A 15,307-nucleotide genomic window follows, 5' to 3' on the forward strand; every position below is an offset into this window, starting at 1 on the left:
CACTGTTATTTCTTTATTGGCATTTAAAGAAAACAACACAGTATAATCAATCCAACCACTAGGGAACCAGTGGTGTAGAGGGGAAGTAAAGGGGCGTACAAAGAGGAGGGAATGAGGGCAAAGGGGAAATGCAGTGGGAAGCACAACAGTACAATATTACTGGATTCTCAATAGCACAGTAAGAAAAAAAGAGAGAAATGCTCCAGTCACATTTAGATACAAGTAGTCAGACAATAAAATATGCAATTTTACTACAGACTATATATAGTAACCTTAAGTTTAAATGGTGCCAGGGCATCAAGTTAGCTGGGTGGTCTAAATGGTTAACTGGAAGGATTGTCTTAGATCACTTATTACATGCAAGGGCGACTGGGATTGAGGGTCAGGATCTTGAGGGCATACTTCTGTGCCAGATTCTTGTGTAGCTGAGAGGGTGGAAGTCCTGCAACATGTGTAGGCAAGGAACGATTCCCAGATATCTTTGGGGCATGAGCTGGCAGGCATCAATTCCCAGTAATTTGCCAATTGCTCCTGAAAGTAGGAGGCATCTTGTAGCCAGGAGGAAGTAGTGGGAATGGGGCATCGGCCCCAGTTCACAGCCACCCTGCGTTTAGCCAACAAGGGCAACATGGCTATCAATCAGTGTTCACTGGACGGACATCTTTAACAAACCCTAAAAGGGCAACCAGGGGTGGTATGGGGCAGATGATGGTCATTGATGCTGTGGATCGTAGAGATAACGCCGTCCCAGTACACTGCCACCTCCAGGTACTCCCATGCTAGATGCAGGAAAGTAGCCTGAGGCATTGCTCATCGCAGGCAGGCTACACCCTCTGTCAGCCCCATCTAGAATAGCTGTACAGGAGTGCGATGTAGGAAGTTGAAATTTATCAGTCTCAATCTATAGTTAGGCGAGAGAGCTGTCATCTGGTTGCAGCAATAGGACCATTGTGCACCAGTGAGGGGTGGGTCAGTGTCTGATTGCCAGGCAGCGCGCGTTCAGTGTGGTCACAAGGGTGGAGGTATGCATATTGGTGTATATACAGGAGATTAATCAGCACAGTGAGGGGGTAGTGAGCACATGTTCAAGGGACAGCAGCGTTGCCTGAGGAGATGACAGTGTGTTGTGTAACACCCAGCCGGCACCTCGGAGTTGATAGTGTAGGAGTTTATCCAGCAGCATAGGGGTTTTATTGTTAGAGGCCTCAAAGGGGGCCATGAGTTGGAGAGAATGTTGCGAGTTTCCACCTGTGGGCTTGCATCTGAGTACCTGCATCTGGAAAAAGAGGTAGTATTGGGTTGTGATCCAACAGAACAGAGTGGACATACAGATGATAAAGTTTTGCACGTTTCTCCAACCCCTCCAAAGGCCCAGTGGTCACTGGGCAATCCCAGTTCTGGAGGCCTTATAAGGTAAATAAAGGTTGGTGGATAGGGGGTATGGTGCTGCCCGATCTGTCTCAACTACCACATGTGGTTGAAAGGGCACAGAATAAAGCCAGAAGTGTATGTATTGTGCCTAATCTAGTGCGTAAAGATGCATATTTGGTGCACCCAGACCGCCCTGGGATAGCAGAGAGTGAGAATCTCCCATGCAACGGTCAGTGCAATAAGATGGGAGTGCAAATGGTGCATGAAATGGGTCATTAAAGGAAGAGGCAGGTTATTGAAGAGGTATAAAAATTACAGGAGAACGATCATTTTGACAATAACTATCCACCCCACAATGGAGAGCTGCATGGCCATAGTTGACTTTCCAGAGCTCGTCCAGATTGCGACTTAACCATTGCGACTTAACCATATTCCCAGATATAGAACTGGTTCGGACACCCATTTGAGCAGATATCCCATGGGGAAGGCCTCTGGACCATAAGTAAGAGGAGACAATATAGACTTGGACCAGTTAATTGATATGTCAGAGAAGCCACCAAAGAGGATAATCTCACGTGTCAGGTGGGCTAGATTTGTCTGGGATTCACAAAAACACAGGGTGACGTTGTCTGCATACACCGAGACCACCAACCCTCTAGTTGTGAAGCTGAGGTCACGGTGAGCATGTTGTTTCCTGGGTTTAGTCGCCAGTGGTAGGTGGAGGTGATGTATGACAGCAAAAATGGTGCACAGATTGTGGGACGTGGAATGGCCAGGAATGAACCTGGATTGATCCGGACAAACTATCATGAGCAGCAGGGGAAGCAGACGATTGACCGGAATCTTAGCCAGTATCTTGTTGTCCACCTCTCTCATGGACAGCAGCTGGTAGAAGTCACATTCCCTCACACGTTTATCTGGTTTGAGAAGAGGTACTATGACAGCCTCTAGGATTGAGGGGGGCAACACACCGTTTGCTATTGACTCCTCAAATATGGCTAGCATGTGAGGTGCAAGTATTGACGCATAATCTTTGTAAAATGTGGTGGTCAGGCCATCCAGTCCTGGTGCCTTATCACTTGGGAGGCCATGAATGACCTGCGTAAGTTTCTCCCTAGTAATGGGTGAATCAAGATAGGAACGATGAGCGTGGTACAGCCGTATTAGTTGGATGGCGTCTGTATATCAGGGGTGTGGAATTTATTAAAATATCTACTTGTCCAGGGGACAGGTTGCTTCTCAAATCTACTTGTCCTGTAAAAAGATCTACTTGTCCCTTTGGTGCCATGTAGTGTGGCGCCAAATTATGGCAGCAATCTCATTATGTAAGAGCTCTGATAATAGCCTCTCTGATTATGCCAGGGCTACTACCATAGTAGGGCTTGAATACTTGCAGTTTCAATCCCTACTGTTGCAATTTCCTTATTTTGCCACCTTTCTGCAGATCTGCATACTGAGGCTGGAGGAAGCAGTAAGCAATAGTTCCAGGGCTGGAATGCCTTTGAGTCTGCAAACCTACTAACCTGCATGTTTTAAAGATTTTCACCAGCTTCTCTCTAATATTTTCCCATAATAAGAAAGGTTGGACATTTACTCCTGACAATGGCAGAATTAGAACTTCTTCCAGGGTTGGGAAGAAGGTGGCTGGAGGGAAAATGAACTTGCAAATGCTCAATAGATTTTCACATGAGCAAATCTACACATGCGTATTTACCCATGCTAAAATACAGTTCACAAATATTTTATAGGGGTATGACATATACCATGGGTGCACTTTTGTGACTTTCTTTAAGAATTTGGGGCCACATGTAGGTAGGTTCAGATTTGCGACCCGCAAATCCGAATGTAGGATGGTGTCCCTGACACCATCTATGATTCGCAAGGGCTTCGCAAATGCCCACCTCATGAATAATCATGAGGTGGTTCGCAATTTGCGACCCCCTTGCGAATGGCGGCCCTCACAGGGCTGGTGGCCTGCTGGAGACAGCAGACCACCATGTCTGTGACTGCTTTTCAATAAAGCAGTTTTTTTTTTTTTTTGTAATGCAGCTCGTTTTCCTTAAAGGAAAACGAGATGCATTACAAAAACGAAAAATGAAACGTTTTCGTTTCACTTTTTCAGAGCAGGCAGTGGTCCGCAGGACCACTGCCTGCTCTGAAAAAATGTTTACAGTGACATTCACAATGGGAAAGGGGTCCCATGGGGACCCCTTCCCTTTTGCGAAAGTGTTAGCACCCATTTGAAATGGGTGGAAACTGCGATTGGTTTGCGCCCGCATTCGCAAAACAATCCTACATTGCACTGCGAGTCGCAATTAGGAAGGGAACACCCCTTCCTAATTGCGAGTCGCAAACCTGTTTTGCGATTCGGTAACCAGGTTACCGAATCGCAAAACTGGGTTTGTGCATCGCAATGTGCTTTTGCACGTCGCAAACAGCGAAAGTCGCTGTTTGCGACATGCAAAAAGCTACCTACATGTGGATCTTGGTCCCTAATTAGGTCTGGTGTTAACAAAGACATTTTGTTTTTATTAAACTTCTATTTCTCTCTCTTTTGGCTGGCTTTACTGTGAGTGATCGCATTCTGCTCTTCCACAAGGAGCATATTGGCACACAAAGTAGTTTTGTTCAGTGTCAGGAACTACAGTGGCAATCAGTGACATAACGAAAATGGAGGGTGCCCCTATGCAAAGAACATGGAGGAGCCCCCTCTCCAGACTCACTCAGGGCAGGTGCTGTGCTGAAGGGGCCCCCTGGAGGGCGGCTGCGGGGCCTTTGTTATGCCACTGGTGGCAACGTGTGCTTTTAGAGTTCAAAAACGTTTTGGGTTTTTTGTTGCCAGTGTTTGTTACAATGTTGAGGGCCTGGTAGCTCCCACAACAATAAAGTGTTACAAAAGCCATGTCAAAACAAGACACGCATTGATGAAACTAAAGGACTTATAAAAATATGTCAGATTAGTTGGCTTTGTCAGTGTTTGTTTATTTTCATGCTTCCCATAATAGTGTTGAAAATGGTTACACTGATTTTCCATTAGAAATATTTTTGGAAAATACTAGAATGCATCAAAACATTTTACTAAATGACACTTCATTTGCATCTAATCAGAGAGCATTCTGTGAGCATTATACTTAGCCTCATAGCCTAAACTTTTCAAACATGTGTATACACTTTTTTTTTTTTGTACTGGAACCAACGTCAGTAGTGAAGTGTGACCTTAAAACATTTATTTACAGCACTCACCCTAATAATGAAGGCTTTCAAATAATGAACCATAAATACAAGTTTGAACAGCATTATCTTTTGGAAACACATTACAGAGAGTGGAACTCTCTGCAGTTGAGGTAAACAGGCAGCTAAAGGGTTTGTGCTGCAGAGGGTTGGGCCTACTTGTCCCAAGGACAAAGTAAACATAAAAACTTGTTGCCCTTGACCCCAAACAAGATGTCCCGGGCGATAGGAATTCCACATCCCTGGTATATATCTGCAGGGGGCAGAGGTGTTGTAGAGTTTGGTGTAAGAAGTAGTCTTACCACATTCTCCATCTCTCTCTCTCCCAGAGCACTCTCCTCCCAGGGACTGCTTTATACTGCTGTCAGCACCCAAAGTTCTGAAGAGCTCAACACTGACTGCATCCCAACACTTTAGAGCATCTCTCCATGCACTTGACCTCTAAAACACTGCACACACCCTAATATCCATAATCTTAGTATCACCAACCAATCGTATTCACAAAACCTCAAGAGCTTTATATCCTAAACATTCAAGATCTGCCTGCCCAAACAACCTCAAAATGACTGCCTCTCAACCAGTAACCTATCTCCTACCTATTATATCACATCTGTCCCCTACATTGTAGCTTTGCAGTCTGTAATAAAACCTACTTAAGTGCCCTCATTGTATACAGGCCCGCATGCCCACCCACGTCTTTAAACTTACAATAGCCTAAAAAGAATGCAAATAATGACATTCTATGCGAACTCCTCCTTCCTAAAACTGAAACTTATGACACCAAATCAAGTCATCAGGTCATACAAAAACAACCTAGAATCTGCCCTTCCTACTCTCACTGTATCCATATGTAACCAGTTAGCTTCCCACTTCCCCAGCAAAATCATGACAGTCAGAATGGACATAGCCACACTCACATTACTGGTGGATACAGAAAAATGCAGTTTCATCAAGAAAAGTTCATCACTTACTTAGTGTACTTTAATTCCCATTAATTCAGTACATTAAAGAAATTCATTATTAACACTAAATCTTCCAATTTCTCAACAGACCCCATTCCAACATCTCTCATGTCTTTTCCCTGCTAAGTTTACAAATCATACTTTTCTCCCTTGGTCCATGGCTAGCTCCAAGAGTCCTTTAAGATGGACCATGATCGTCCTTTTCTCAAGAAAACTAATGCTGACCAGGAAGTGCTGGACAACTACATGGCCAACACAGGCCTCTCCTTCTTACCTGAATTTCTGTATATTTGTAACACCAACGTAACCAGAAATGTACACTATAGGCAGTCATCTCCTAAGGGACCTCCAACTCCGTATTCCTTTTCAGGCACAGCACTGAATCCCCCTTTCAAAAAAATTGTCAAAGACATCCTTCAATTATTTGACAGAGGAAACCCTTGCCATCTGATCCTTCTCGATCTTTCAGTGCCCTTTGCCACTGTTGACCACAAAGTCCTCCTCAAAATCCTAAACTACAGAATGGGTATTGAAGGGACAGTGCTCATTTGGTTAGTTCCCTAACTATTCAGTGGTATCAAAACGGGATATTTATTTTTTCTTCATCGTATTCAAGATCACACATTGTGTCCCTCAAAGCTCCATCCTTCAATTTCAATTTTTATGTGGAATTACTAGATAAAGCAATGACCAGATGACCTACAGGTATATATATCAAGAATGAACACTTAAACAGTGTTAGGGTCTTACTTTCCCTTTAAGACATTCAGATCTGGATGACTGAAATATAACTTAAGCTAAACCATAAAACAGTGGTTCTTAACCTGTGGTCCTCAGACCCCTGGGGGTCTGTGAAACATACTCTGTGGGACCCCCAACTATTTAGAAAATGAAATGATGACAAGTAAAAAAGGGTATATAAGGAAGGTAAACATAAAACTTAACATGTGAAAACATTCTGTAAATGTGAAGGAATTTGAAATTAGATGCTATAAATTAAGTTGGTATTCCCAGACTAATTGGCGGGAACAGTGTAGGACCATCAAACAGAGTATAGCGTGTATGATGGGTAGCCTTTATTGAATTTAGAAAAGCTCCAACCTTCCCATTAAAATTGTAATTTTGTTTTTTTTAATGTGTTTGTGAATTAAATAAATTATTTCATTTGTGCATTTGATGACTGCATGTATCTGTACTTTTGTATATTGTTTTGCACTTCAAATCATTGAAATTGCTCAGGCTAGGGTTCCAGGTTTCCAATACTGACTCAGGGGGGCTCCCCAGATTCCAATGTTTCAGCAGGGGTCCCCGGATTCCAGTATAGATTAAGTGGGGGATGCACAGAAGTCAAAAGGTTAACAGCCACTCCCATAGAAAACATAATTTCCCCTGCTGTTCACTAGCAGATGCCAAACAGAACAGCTCAAAATCATGGGCCTTTCACAAAAAGAATCACACAAGCTTATTCAGTTGCCTTAAAACTTGGAAAATTACTGCAGCTTCATCTTCAAGTGAAGAAGTGCATATACATGCCAGATTCCAGCTAAAACTTGTCTTTAGCCTTGAGCCCTTTCTTCCATTAAGTTCTTGTCCAGAGTTAAGGAGGTGTAAATGTAACTTGTGTGCAACAGAGGGGAAACAGGTTCTTTGTATGTTGTGAGTAGGTGTTAGAAATAGGGTCTTTGTTTGGAAGTCAGGTTACCCCCTGTCCAAGCAAGGACCCTCACTCTAGTTAGGGTAAGTCGCACACAATCCAAATTATCCTGTGCCCGCCCTCTGGTGGCTTGGCACTGAGCAGTCAGAAGTGAATGTGTAAAGTATTTGTGCAATAGATCATGCAGTAACACAGTAGAACACCACAACAATACACCATATTGTGTTTATTATACAATATTTATCTGGATAAAGCAGGTCAAAACGATTAAGATGCAATAAGTATATGTTGAGATATCACTATAAAAATGATATAAAGTGTCTTTAGTCTCTTAAAAGCAACAAATGTCTCTTGCAAGCACAAAGTACCTGGTTTGCGTTCAAAATATCCGCAAAGAACCGCAGAGGAGGAGATGCGTGAAAAACAGGGAGGTATGCGTCGATTTCTCAGGCCGCACACGGCGATGCGTCATTTATTTTTAACACAGGGAAGGCTTTGCGTCGATTTCCAGTGCTCGGTCTTGGATCCTCTTCAGGTTGTGGGGTTTTCGGATGTCCCGGGGACGATGCATTGAAATCCGGCACTGGCAGGACAAAGTCACAGGAGCTGCATCGATCCAGTGGGCGTTGCATGGAAAATTCTACCGCACGGCAAGCGCTGCATCGATTCCTCTCAGGAAGTTGGGCTGCGTCATTCCAGCTCAGCTGTCCGGCGAACCAGCGGGTCGTGCGTCGAATTTCCGGTCCCTACACTGGCGCTGCGTCGATCTTCTCCTTGCGAAGTCGGGCTGCGTCGTTCCGGTTCGGCGTATGCTGAATTTTTCACTGCGATGCAGGCTGTGCGTCGTTTTCTGCTGGCTGTGCGTCGATTTCCAACGCACAGGGAGTTCTTCTTGAAGGAATGAAGTCTTTTTGGTCTTGTGACTTCAGGGAACAGGAGACAAACTCTATCCAAGCCCTTGGAGAGCACTTCTCAGCACAGGCAGAGAGCAGCAAGGCAGCAGGGCAACAGCAAGGCAACAGTCCTTCTCAGAAAGCAGTCAGGTGAGTCCCCTGGGCGGCCAGGAAGTTCTTCTTGGCAGGTTGCAGGTTCTGGTTCAGGTTCTCGTCTCCAGGAAGTGTCTGTGACGAGAGTGTCTTGTCAAGACGTGTCTAAGTTGGTAGGGTCAGAGACCCTGCTTAAATACCCAAATGTGCCTTTGAAGTGGGGGGGGGCTTCAAAGAGTTGCTTAGAAGTGCACAAGGTCCCCTTTCAGTTCCATCCTGTCTGCCAGTGTCCCAGTAAGGGGTGTGGCAGCCCTTTGTGTGAGGTCAGGCTACTGTCCTTTGACATGTAAGTGTCAGGCCCTCCACCCTCCCAGCCCAGGAAGACCCATTCAATATGGAGATGTGTGCAATTGTGACATAGCATCCTGTGTTTGGGGTTGTCAATGCACAAGGGAGCTGTCAACTAAACCTAGCCAGACGTGGATTGGAAGGCACAGAAGGATTTAAGTGTAGAGAAATGCTCACTTTCTAAAAGTAGCATTTCTAAAATAGTAATATAAAATCCAACTTCACCATTAAGCAGGATTTTGTATCACCATTCTGCCCATACTAAATATGACCTGGTTACTCCTTTCAGATCAAGATCTACCACTCAAACAGTATATGAGGGTAGCCCTAATGCTATCCTATGAAAGGAGCAGGCCTCACAACAGTGTAAAACGAATTTAGGAGTTTTACACTACCAGGACATATAGAACACACATTTTCATGTCCTGCCTTTTACCTACATAGCACCCTGCCTTATGGGCTACCTAAGGCCTACCTTAGGGGTGACTTGTATGTAGAAAAAGGGGAGTTTAAGGCTTGGCAAGTACTTATAAATGCCAAGTCGAAGTGGCAGTGAAACTGCACACACAGGCACTGCAGAGGCAAGCCTGAGACATGGTTAGGGGGCTCCTTATGTGGGCGGCACAACCAGTGCTGCAGCCCACTAGTAGCATTTAATTTACAGGCCCTGGGCACATGTAGTGCACTTGACTAGGGACTTACAAGTAAATTAAATAAGCCAATTGTGTATGAGCCAATGTGACCATGTTTTAAGGAGAGAGCATATGCGCTTTAGCACTGATTAGCAGTGGTAAAGTGGACAGAGTCCTAAAGCCAGCAAAAATGAGGTCAGAAAAAGAAAAGGAGGAAGGCAAAACGTTTGGGGGTGACCCTGCAGAAAGACCAGTTCCAACAGTAGGCTACAAATGTCTTTGGGCATTGAGGGCCTCAGTTATTTCGCGTGTAGTTCCAATAGTACCAGTTGGGTCCAAAAACTCGCTAAATTTGCCTCTAAAGCAGTCTGTCTTAACTCAGAAGCAATGTGTAAAGTGTTTATGCAGCACTTAAATAGTAATTCAGTGAAACCACAACACATGAAAAGTCCCACACCAATTTAGAAGAGTAGGGTAAAAATTAATAAATTGTTGAGACCAAAACAACAAAAATCCAATCAGTTGAAGTGGAGTGATGCAGTTTTAAAGATTTAGAAAAGAGGCACCCAGAGGATGCAAAGCACCAGCTGAGGGTATCTGGTCACACTGGACTGGGACAAGGCACAAGTTCAAGCCAACCACAATGGAGCGCAGGTTGGGAACAGACTAAGTTTGTCCTGCTGAGGATTGTCCCTTATGTACTTGGTGTGCGGTCTACATGGTGTTGCTTTACAAGGCTTCACGTCATCCGGCGTCAACTCCAAGAAAGTAGAGTGGCCAGACTTTAAAGGGGTTTGTGTCACTTGGGTCAGATCTTATGAACTGTGCAATGAGGCTGTGCATGGTTTGCGCCGCTCTGAGTCTGTTCTCGTGAAGCTGGCAGCTGTGCAGCAAGGCTTTGCAGGGCTTTGTTTCGCATTGGGTTTGGTGGAACCTTCAGTTAGGCCAGAAGGAGCTCGCTCTCATGCCTGCCCAGTACCTGAAGGGGCACCACTTGGGGATCGGAAAGTCACTCCAGCAGAAGCATGCAGGGCTCAGGCATTTCCAGTTGCAGGTCCAGGCAGATTTAGTACAGCAGGTCAGAGGGGCCATTGCAGGGAAGCCTCTGGAGCATGTTGTGTCACTTTAGCTCAGGAGGTCAGTCAGCTGACTCTTAGAGTAACGTCAGCCTGTGATGAAGGGTGCACATCCAGTCTTCCTTCTCAGCAAACATGGCAGACCTCAAGCAGCAGGGTGCCCCTCTTCTGTATTATCCACAGGTCCAGGAGTGTACTGAAGAGTGGGTCTGAGGGTCCCCTTTTAATATCTGGTGCGCACTTTGAAGTGGGAGAAGCTTGTGGAGTTTCCCCCTACGGAGGTGTCTGGAATTTCCTTCTTCCCTGCCATAGTCCCTGATTGTCTGGGGTCACAACAGACTAGTGTGAAATCCCTTGTGAGTGTGCTGGAGTTGAGATGTGTGTGTGGTAGATGACAATTTCGTCCCCTCATCCTGCCAGAGAGGGCCCATCCCGCCAACACCCAGTCCTTCTATGGTGATGCTGTCTGAGATCAATAAACAAAGTCCTACTGCCATCTTCACCTAGTCATGTGACTCAGGAACAGGCCGCAGGCACCAAATGGTTAGGACAATAAAATGCAACTTTCTAAAAGTGGCAGTTTCAGAATTGTGACTTCAAATCCGACTTTACCATCAAAGAGGATTTTAAATGACAATTCCTCATATACCAAACATGGTCTTCCTACCTGTGCCCAATCAAATGTTACAGCTTTTTTAATGTAATAAGGTAACCCAGTGTTATTTCATGGGAGTGGTAGACCTTGCAATAGCGAAAAACAAGTTTGAGGGGACATGTAAAACCTGAAAAAGGTACATGTCCAACCTTTCAAATAATAGGCATCCTACTCCATGGGCTACTTATGGCCTACTTTAGGAGTGACAAATATGGATTAAAAAGGAAAGCTAAGGCCTGGCAAAATGTTTACTTTGCAAGGATCAAATGGCAGTTCAAAACTGCACACGCAGGCTGGAATGGCAGGCCTAGGACATGTGTCAAAATGCTTTTTAGGTGGGTGGTCCACTATTAGCATTTAAATTACAGGCCCTGGGTACCAGTAGTGCTACTTTCCTATGGACTTACAAGTAAATTAAATGTGACAACTGCGTGTAAGCCAATTTCACCATGTTGAAAGGAGAGAGTACAAGCACTTTAGCAATGGTTAACAGTGGTAAAGTGGACAGAGCCCTGAGGCCAGGAAAAACGAATTCAGCAAAACAGGAGTGCAGGCAAAACGTTTGTTAAGGTTGACATGTAAAACAGGGGCACATTTGATAAGTCTGCCCTTGCTGGGGAAAATTATGGTGCCCAGTGTTATCATAAGATGTTTGTGGCCCCTGGTAAGACATATTTTGGGCCCCTGTGTTTAGAACAACTTCGAATTTTATGAAACATTTCTTGCTAATTCAAGCCTGCATAATTCAATTTTAAATCATAGTTAAACTTTAAAAACTGGAGTCGCGCATCTGAAATATGTATTGTCCAGTGTCTTAAAGTCCTAGAATTACACGAGGTAGAGAGAGAAGGACTGGGAGGTAGGGACAGAGTTTGAGATAAAAAAAATAGACAAAAGTGAGATTAAGTGAGGGAAAGATCACTTTTCCAGGAGGTCCTTGGAAGGTGGGGATCCTGGGTAGTTTTCCAGTTTGTCTATGCCTTAAAACAACTCTGAATGGGTGTCACGTTCTGGAGGTGGTTGGGCCCATTTGCCTAGTAGGGCCCGTGCAGATTATTTTTATTTTACAAACGGTCACAAGGCGTCTGAAGATAATCCACAGTGATCATCCTTTGCCATCTCAGGAGGTGGAGTCTTGTTAGCTCACCATATAATTTCTCCTGCTCTTCCATATATCAGTACGGTCTTGTTGCTGATAGTGATGCAGGTGCATAGAGCAGGTTTGACAGTACGAGCATTCAGTCCTAAGGCTCATGGGGTTATGCTGCTGCATCTGGAGTGTCATGTTTTGACCTCCTCTGACACTCCCTCCCTCTTGCTGCTCCTGAGCCCCTGTCTTAGACCCCACCACTGATGGCACTGTTGTTTTCTGTGACTCCCACATGGACAGTCCCTCCACTGCTCCTACGCACCCGCCTTGGACAGTGCTGTTACTAGTGGTGTTATGAGAGCCGTGAGTGAGACTTGCGACTCACGTGCGGGAGTGGTTACCCACAGTTGCGCTGTTGGTGCCTTTGTTTTAGCTGTCAGGCTCTAGCTCTAGCTGCACTTCTTGTAACCACGTGGTGCTAGCTGTTGTCCTTAGTGACAAAGGGGAACAGATGGGGATTGAGATATAGGGCCAGATGTAGAAAAGGGTTTTACCCATTCTGTCCTTATGGGAAAATGTGTTGGTACATATGGCCCTCAGTTACACACTGAACCAAGGAGTTTTCGGCGAGTAATGTAGGAACAAATGATGAACGAGGGCTCCAGTGGCAGGCAGAAATCAGTCTCTGGGCACATACATATTTGACGTGGAAGGGTGAAGGAATAATGCGGAGTGGCAAATTCAATTGCGACAATCATCTGTTAGTGTGTGGCAATGTGGTGCAGTGATCTTAAGAGCGCAGCACCATCCAGCCGGTACACTTGAAGAATCCTTTAGAGTGGCACAAAGCCCTGACACCGGGACACACACATGTATAATAGGATAATGTCTTGATTGATAAAAGCCATCGCCTCCCTGACATTTCTGATCCTTAAATCCATCTTTCCACTGTGCCACTCTGGCCCATGTGCAACTCTCACATATTACGAAAGGCTCCTGACTCAACATTGAAAATAAAGTCTGTATTACTGAAATAAAGCCTTTTATGCATTTTTACCCGCTTCAGCTCCTGAAGCTTCATTTCATTCAAGCGGCACAGTCCCCGTTTGATTACTCCTGTCAGTATATCTTTGTGGATATTAGAAAGGTGCGCTGTAATTGCACACGTTTTAAGCCCTTAAGTGTCACCTTAATGTGCATTAAAACGTACCTGTGGGTGGTGAAAGTACTTCTCCAGTTTCCTGTTGTTTCACAGCAGAGTTCGGCTAATGAGGTGATGCGAGTCACGTGGTGAGAAGAACACGAATGAGTACGCGTCATACACCTTTCTTTTCTGACACGGAGACGGCTTGGAGCCATGCAGTAATTTTGTTGTGCTATTTTGGGTAGATGAAATAATAACATAGCTGATTTAGTTCTGCCGGTTTCTCGACGAAAATCTCCAGTCATAAATATGCCCTGACACCATCATGCGCTCACCACAGCCCCTAGATATAAAATTGAGGAAGAGTTGGTCTAAAAAAACAAATCAATAACTTTCCTCTCACTAATTTACATACCAACCACCCAGGAGATACTACTCACACAGCCCACTACCACATGTGCATAGTGGATTGCATCAGAACCTCTATAAGCCTCATTACAAGGTCTCCATTATTGTCCCTGTTAACTCTACCTTCACAGCCACAGTTACCTACCAGAAACTCAGGAGGGACAGAGTTAACTTATATTATTGCATAGATAGGAATTATTGGGAATCTCAGAATAAGGTCCAACATTGAAAAAGACACCTTGAAACATTGAAGAATCTTCATCCCATCATGAAAGGGAAAATTCAATCATGGTGGAGCTCTAGTTGGTGCTCGCACCACCTCGGTGTCCTGCTCTATATACCTGGGCAGCAGACCACAGTATCTTAAACAAATAGGGGTATGCCCATATAACCGCACTGTACCTGGGTCACAAACACTGTATATATGTAATGTGGTAGACAGTAGGAAAAGAATAAACATAAATTAAAGCAAAGATGAGCATATCATTTGCTCACTGCAATCACCCAAAATATTTTAACAGTCTCTTTTACTCAATGTAAAAATGATTAAGGATTAATTCACATTCTCGGTTAGTTTATTTTAAAGATGTTGATTTAAAAGTATAGAAAAAATGGTGCAAGCACATGACAAATTGCTTCTATTACACTATAACGTTACAAAAAGTAAACAAACACAAATTTCACTAAGAAAAACCTTTGTCACAATAAAGGGGCCAAAATGTCTTGTAAACATTTATGAGATATATCCCACGTAGTTGATTTCATTTCTTTGTTTCAGTTTGTTGGTGGACTCCTCCAAAATATATGTCGACGCGTTTAGGCCATATAACTGCAGGCCTCCTCAGAACAAACAGGAAGACAATAGAGTCTACAAAAATAATATTACGTAAAAACAAAATCTACATATAATAGATAATATAGACATTTAAAACACCGTGGGGCATATTTGTATACACTGCACCATGGCTTCCATGTTGACAAATTCCCTTAAACAACAGCTATGACAGTTAAAACCACTTCAACTTTGCCGAAATTGTGTACAAAGAGTATATATAAAAGAAAGGAGTGCTTGTCGAACTCATTAGACCCTCTTTGACATATACTATGTTTATTAGTTGTGCCCCTACCATACCATGATTGGGTGAGGCTGGTATGGTGGTGCAATGACCACACTGTGTCCAAACCCTCTTGAACCCCTTAGATCGTCATGCTCACCGGAAAGGACAGGAAAAATATATGTGCTCACTAAGGTACTTGACGTGTGCTTTATATCTAACGTCTGAAATCTACCGCACACCAGTGGCTTTAGATTGCAAGCTCAGAAATTGCGTGGCACGAGCAGTAGGCTTAACTTCAGAGTGCTAGTTGTCAAGTTTTTGTACCAACACACACAGTAACTTAATGAAAACACTACAAAATGATATAACACAGGTTTAGAAAAATAGGAAATATTTATCTAAACAAAGCAAGACCAAAACAACATAAATCTACAATACACAAGTCTAGTTATCAATTAAAAAGCAACAAGGGTCTTCATGTATTTTTAAAAACACACTAACACTGTTAGCGTGAAAATGTACCTTGGGTGCGTCAAAAATAACCCTGCACGGGCGAGTATGCATCAAAAAGTGCTTGCGATGCGTCGATTTCACTCACAAGCAAGACATTGCGTCATTTCTCCCTTCGTCGGGTCGGGGCACGCCGTTTCTTCTCTCCGCAGGAGAGCAATGCGTCGATCCGGTCACCACTC

General features: G+C 44.1%; 1 protein-coding gene and 1 long non-coding RNA gene across 10 annotated transcripts in view; one reads left to right on the top strand and one right to left on the bottom strand.

Annotated features, from left to right (window-relative positions):
- The window catches only part of LOC138285890 (uncharacterized), a 48,648-nt gene extending 35,274 nt beyond the window's left edge, over positions 1 to 13,374 (bottom strand). Inside the window, exon 1 of the long non-coding RNA XR_011201656.1 lies at positions 13,216 to 13,374. This is a non-coding gene — a long non-coding RNA (uncharacterized lncRNA). The remainder of the gene's footprint in view (positions 1 to 13,215) is intronic.
- Positions 1 to 15,307, top strand: part of RPH3AL (rabphilin 3A like (without C2 domains)) — a 920,330-nt gene that overhangs the window by 764,376 nt on the left and 140,647 nt on the right. The gene's annotated exons all lie outside the window — the stretch shown is intronic.

This window comes from Pleurodeles waltl, chromosome 3_1 (genome assembly GCF_031143425.1).
Source record: "Pleurodeles waltl isolate 20211129_DDA chromosome 3_1, aPleWal1.hap1.20221129, whole genome shotgun sequence".
Lineage (NCBI taxonomy): Eukaryota > Metazoa > Chordata > Amphibia > Caudata > Salamandridae > Pleurodeles > Pleurodeles waltl.